General features: G+C 57.7%; 1 protein-coding gene across 1 annotated transcript in view; it reads left to right on the forward strand.

Annotated features, from left to right (window-relative positions):
* The window catches only part of GAS6 (growth arrest specific 6), a 31,817-nt gene that overhangs the window by 6,537 nt on the left and 19,065 nt on the right, over positions 1-6,215 (forward strand). The window contains exon 2 of the mRNA XM_024752680.1: positions 5,717-5,741. The gene's annotated coding sequence lies outside the window, so the exon portion shown is untranslated. The remainder of the gene's footprint in view (positions 1-5,716; positions 5,742-6,215) is intronic.

A 6,215-nucleotide genomic window follows, 5' to 3' on the forward strand; every position in this document is an offset into this window, starting at 1 on the left:
CCGCAGCACACGTCCTGCGGCCTCCATGGAGCATCTCTGGTGCTACCACTTCTGCCTCCTCGGGGCCCTCCCAGGACAGGCCAACGTTCCGTCCCACCTGCTGGGCCTCGGTCCCCATTCACACTGCCAGGCAGCCACGTACGGTCTCTCCCTGTGGCTTTGGATGACGCCTGAGCCCCCAGCCAGGCTGCCCAGCGAGCCCCCTCCTGGCGCTGGAGACCACGAGGGCCGCGTCCCCGCCCAGAGCCCCCTGCTTCCCGCTCTGCCCCTTTGCTCCACAAGCTCCTGGGGGACACACTCTACTCGCTGGCGCCCTGCTAGGGGCTGGCATCCCGCTAGGGGCTGGTGGGCATGGCTTTGTGGGCGGGAGGCAGACAGCGTTGTCCCTCCGCCTGGTCCCGCGCTGCCTGAGCTCCGCAAGGCCAGCTGCCACGTGTCGGCAGGGACAGGTCAGCAGGGACAGGAGCGTCCCCACCTGACTCCAGGGAAGATGTGTCGTTTCCTCACTGCTGTGACACTTCAGCACAAGCTTACCCTTCCGGAGGCGAGTCTGAAATACGTCTCTTGGGGCCGCCTCCTTCTGGAGGCCCCAGTGGGGAACCCACGCCTGCCTATTCCAGCTTCTGCAGGCGCGCGTCCCTGGCTCGGGCCCCTCCTCCATCCTCCTGGCCGGCAGGTTGGCGTTCTTTCGACGTTGCCGTTTCTGGATCTGTCGCTGCCTTTGCTGTTCCTTGTTTGCACATCCCGTGGTCCCCTGAGCCCCCGATGGCCCGGGGGAATCACCTCCTCCAAAGGTCAGCCGATCAGCAACCTCACCGACCTTCGCCGTGGAGCCTACCGTATTCACAGCTGCCGGGAGGTGGACCTGGACGTCTTTGGGGTCATCGTTGTGCCACCACAAGGGTGTAGGAAGGACTTAGCGTGGGGCCTGGTGCTTAGAAATCCCTCAGTGCAGCATAGCCAAAGTTTCGCTGGTTCGCCTTCGTGAATCACATTTCCCAGAGAGAACGTGGCAGGCCTGGCAGGGAAGGCTTAGCACCCGGTGAGGCTTAGTAGTATCCAGCGTGGCTTAGTTGTTTCCTCTCCTGCCTGTGAGCACCCCAGCCACTCAAGTGAGCAGCGTTGCTGCCTTTGGCCTTGAGAACAAGGGGGTTTCCGGGCAAAGCTGTGGATGAGCAGCCAGTGCTGTGAAGGTGGGAGCCCCGCAGCCCCAAGAAGCCTCCGCCAGGAGAGCACGTTAGACGGGAAGAAGGGCCACTTCGAGTAAGCCACTGAAGATTGATCAGATTACACAGTGAGGGCACCGGTCGATCTTGAGGAATGAAACCGTAAATTATAAAAACAAATTTATTCCGTTTCATGCTTTACAAAATTGTATTATAAATGTAATCAGGCACTAAATTTTCAGGACAAAGAAAGATTGAAGTCAGCTTTTGGGGAGAGGCAGGGCATATTTTTTCGAAACGATGATGAATTTTAGAAAGCCTACTTTCTCCTTACCATAAATGGAGACACTTTTGCAAAAAGCGTTTGACAGCTTCACCCACAGTCCCACGAGCCTTAGCTAATCCTAGGTAATCAGGTTATTCTGTCTTGAAGCCGTCAGTCTGTGATACTTGCGAACTTTCTCTTCTGTCGTTGTTAACTGGCCTAAACCCTGATTTATCAGTGCCTTTGCATTGGTTACTTCCCAAAACATTCTCACTGACTCATGAAATCTCGACTCACGGTAGATTTATAACTTTACTTTGCAGGTCATTACAAATGTGAAAATTGCACTCACTTTTCAAATTCAGCTAGCCTGGGATTTTTGCCTCATAAATTTGGAAACTGCAAGCAACAGTGGTTTACACAAGACGGTTTTATTTCTCTCTCATGTAAAAGGTGGGAGGCAGGCTGCCCGGGGCTGCTCAGTCGTGGGGGCCCAGGGGCCTGCATGACCTATTTGCGCTCCACTGTACCGGTGCATGGCCTTTGTCTGCCAGGCCTCCTCATACACTGGGCAAGTTGCTGGAGTACCAGCCATCACATCTGCATTCCAGCAAGGAGGCCAGAGAACCAAAGTACTCCACTCTCTTTACTCAGTTTCACTCTCTGTGTGTATCTCATTGGCCAGAATTTAGTCACATGCCCACCCCTAGTTGCAGGGGAGGCTGGGAAGTGCAGTCCCGTGGCTGGGTGCATTGCAGCTCTAACTAAATCCAGAGTTCTGTTACTGAGGCTGAAGGGAGGACTGCGGATGCTGGATGGCAACTGCGGATCTCTGCTGTGGGGGGAGGTGTTTGGAAGCAAACCTGTTTTACGAGGTTCATTTCCAAGAGTATGTTCATGCCTGGCCGGAGACACTGTACTTGGCCACGTCACAGAGTTTTTGCACAACACGCCTCTCACGTGGGTCTCTTTAGCTGCACTCATACAACCTGTGCTTGGAGGGACCGGCCCACCTCTGCTGCCCTGGTTCTTGCCGCACACTGGGCCTCGGCAGTCGCCCAGCCCCCTGAGCCTGTCAGCCCGCAGCTGAGTGGTGAGCGGAGGCTGCCACCCCCTGCCTTGCGGCCCTGCTGACCCTGGCGGGGTGCGGGGGTGCCCAGGGCCCGTGTGCACGTGCTCCGCCAGCAGCTGGGGTGCAGCGGGTGCCCAGAGCATGTGGGAAGCACGTGCAGAGGGATGTGCCGTGGGCAGGTGCGGGTTGCAGGGAGGGGCCGGTGGTAAGGGGACCAGGGTCTCCATGCCCCCGAGAGCCGCTGCTGCCCGTACCAGGGCCCTGAGCGTCCGGAGCAGCGCGTATCGTCCTAAAACTGATGCGAAGAGGACCCGGAGAACTGGCCCCGCTCGGGCCGCTGTCCCTGTCACATGCGTGCAGGTTGGGTGGGACGGGACAGCCATGGGGATGGAGGGCGTACGTGCAGCCGAGGGAACCACACACACAGACGTGCAGAGCTGCAGCAGGGCCTCAGGGTCAGGGCCGGGGCTGATCCCGGCGTCACCCCTGCCACTGGGTGGTCATACCCAGGACTTTGTTCCAGGACCTCCCTGCAGCGTGCGCTTCAGCGTCTGAGGAAGGAGAGGACCCAGTGCCCTCGCGGGGTGTCTCTGGGGACTGCCCCCCTTGCAGGGTCTGCCCTGGGTCCTCTGGGTGGAGCAGGGCCTGGGGGATCCCAGAGGTCCATGTTCTGAGAAGTGGCGTCTGTGTTTCCTTCCGTCTTGTGGAGTCTTTTGAACCTGGTTTGGAGAATCTTGGCTGAATTTGGGAGAAAGGAAGGAAAAAAGGGTTTTGTATGAACCGTGCTAGGAGAACACGTGGGGAGCCGTGGAACGCCAGCCCCAGGGGCTAGGAGCCCTTCCGGGTCCCGGGGCGGGACCAATGGAGCCTGGGCACCCACCTGCAGGAGGGCGTCTTCAGGGGCCGCTGTGAGCGTCTCGCTCTTAGGAAGCCGAAGCCTCGGCAAGGGCAGTTCAGGCTGCCGTGACCTTGACGGTCTCCTGCCAGAAGACAGATTTGCTAGCAAGGCTGTGGCCAAAGGATTGGTCAACCCTCCCGACTGTTCCGCAGGGAAAACACCTTTACACGTTTCATGTCAGTAAGCAAAGTTGTCCTGACACCCAAGTCCCAGCCCAGTTTGTCAGAGTAGAGGTTTTTGGAAACAACTTAGCGCTGTTATGTATTAAAGGAAGTAATAAATTCGCAGTTTACTGTTGGAGAGGTGACCACATTGTGGTAGCGTGATGTGTGACTCCGGTCATGTTGTGTAATCCAGGTAAAAGTCCCAGACATTCCACGACAAAAAGATTCATGCACCACCGACACTGGTGTGTCTGCGAGGTAACGCCCACGCTGGTCAGCAGAGCCGGGAGCGGGTGTCCCCCGGCCCATCTATGCACAGGGCCAGGCAGTGCGGCCATCGGGTGAACAGGGGGACGGCATCGGGGCTGGGTTCTCGTGCCTCGCCTGGTCCCCGCAGGGACGTGGCTGGCCTCTGAGGAGCTCAGGGGTGAAGCAGATTTGCTCTCCTTTCCTGTTCGGGGGGCAGATGGCAAGTAGCAGAGGCAGACGAGGTGGCTCACAGGGAAGTTGTTCCTGTAGCTCCAGAGCACATGCAGCCTCACTGTAGACCCAGGTGGACCCAGCTGCCCTTGGGCGCAGCTCCTTGAAGGAGCTTCGGGCCACACGTTCCCATGTACAGACCTGCGGGAAGCAGGGCGGCACGGAGGGCTGAGGAGCCTGGCTTTGCACAACAGTAGGGCTCAGTATTGAAGCATATCACACGTTACTATCCACTAGTCACGATTTTGAAGAATGGAATCTGCCTTTCCGGAAAGCTGCAGCGTGTAAACGTGTGCGTGACCGGGTGCTTGCCCCGCAGTTCATCATGTTCAACCCTAGTGTAATCCTGGGCTTCCTAAGCGTGAGCGGGCGCTTCCTGCGTCCACCCTGAATCTTTTATTTCAGAACCAAATTCCCTCCCTCTGCAAAGCCCAGTGGCCTCTGTTCTCCCTCTGACCCCGAAAGATGCCACAACCCCCGGGGCCCTGAGAGCTCTCGTCACAGGGCCCCAGACCTGTCTGTCTCTCCGTCCCCAGCACCAGCCGGTGTGGGACTGAAAGCAGGAGAAAGAAGCACAGCCAGCCTTGTCGGGGGCCTGGGAGCGCAGAGGAGGGCAGTCGCCTCCTGCCTGCCTCTGTCACATTCGCATGAATGTCACCTTTGCAAGTGTTGCATGAGTCCCAAGCTTGCTCTGATCCTTACTTTTCTTTTAAAGAAGTTGAGTTTTACAAGAAGCATCTTTACCAGAATGCTACTTTATAAAAGCACATCTGAACGCGTCTTCGCGGGACGCCCCGGCCAAGCACGAGCGGAGGGGACAAGTGAGGCGGTGGGGGACCGGCAGGCGTGAAGCACGGGCCCCGTGGGGTCCAGCGCCCCCGCCCTCCCTGGGACGGGACTCAGTCAGACTCCACAGCCGGCCTGGAGCTTCAGTTTACTCATCCGTGATAATGGGGCTGATTAGCAAGACCCTCCTGGGAGGGTGGTCGTGAGCAAGCAGGTGACACCCAGCGTCCGGCCCCTTGGTTCCGTCAGGGAGAGGCTACAGGGCCAAACTGCTCCGTGATCGGCCCTGAGCGATCAGCCCTGAGCGGGACATCAGAGCGTGTGGGGTCCCAGAGCTGCTGCCGGGATGGGCACAGGCAGGTGTTCTCTCACCTGACATTCACTGCCCAGCGCCCATCTCTTAATTTGCAGTCATGGATAAAAGCACTCCCCGTCTACACCCTCCATCCCTCATCCAGCTGTTTGTTTTACAAGTACAGTAGCTGCTGGGAGTCCTACAGAGGCCTCCCATCTCCCAAGGGGCCCTTCGGCCACCGGGGTCCAAGGCTTGGTTTTTTCTTGGCATGTTTCCCGTCTTCCTGAAAGACGCTTCTCCCGCACAGCATTGCTGGTTACCGCAGGTCTGGTCTCAGTGTGCAGACATCACTCTGCAGAAGCTGCGTGGCCCCAGGGACGCCCCCTCCCTCCGTCCCCTCCCCCAGCCCTCTCAAGGGCAGAAAATGGCTTTCTGGGCAGCCGTCCTCCCTCAAGCACCTGCCTCCCGGGCCTGGCCGTTCCTGTTGGGGGAGAGGGGTGAGGTTTGGTGGACCAGCCACCAGGGGGTGGTGCCCAGACGCCGGGCACCCTGCCGGTTAACTGCTCCCTTTTCTTCTTCTTTTTCTGCAGGAGTACTTTTATCCAAGGTACTTAGGTAAGTTGGACTCATTTCCTCCTTTTGTTTGGGGCCTCACACCTCATCACCGAGTTGTTCCCGGAAGGACCATGCTTAATCGCACAGTGAGTTGGGAGCTCTCCAGGGCTCACGGGGCAAAGCCCTAGTTTGTGTCTTTTATACCATAGTGACCGCGTTAGTGTCGCCTCCAGCCAATGCCATTGTCTGCAGACCTCTGCCCCACTCTGATTCCAGGCTTAGCTCGTTAACTGGAAACGTGATTGCTTTCGTGGTTCTCGGGCTGTTTGGTCTCAGGACTCTGCCCTTGTGAAATCACTGAAGACCCCAAAGAGCTTTGGCTTATGCGGACTCTGGTTGTTGATACCATGTTATTAATTAAAGCTGAGAACATTAAAACATGCTTTTGTTTAACTTGGACAACAGGAACAGGCAGGCTAACAGCCTTGGCCGTCGAGCAGTCATGGCACTCTCCGAGCGCCAGTCATGTCTGTG

This window comes from Neophocaena asiaeorientalis, unplaced genomic scaffold (genome assembly GCF_003031525.2).
Source record: "Neophocaena asiaeorientalis asiaeorientalis breed wild unplaced genomic scaffold, Neophocaena_asiaeorientalis_V1.1 scaffold825, whole genome shotgun sequence".
Lineage (NCBI taxonomy): Eukaryota > Metazoa > Chordata > Mammalia > Artiodactyla > Phocoenidae > Neophocaena > Neophocaena asiaeorientalis.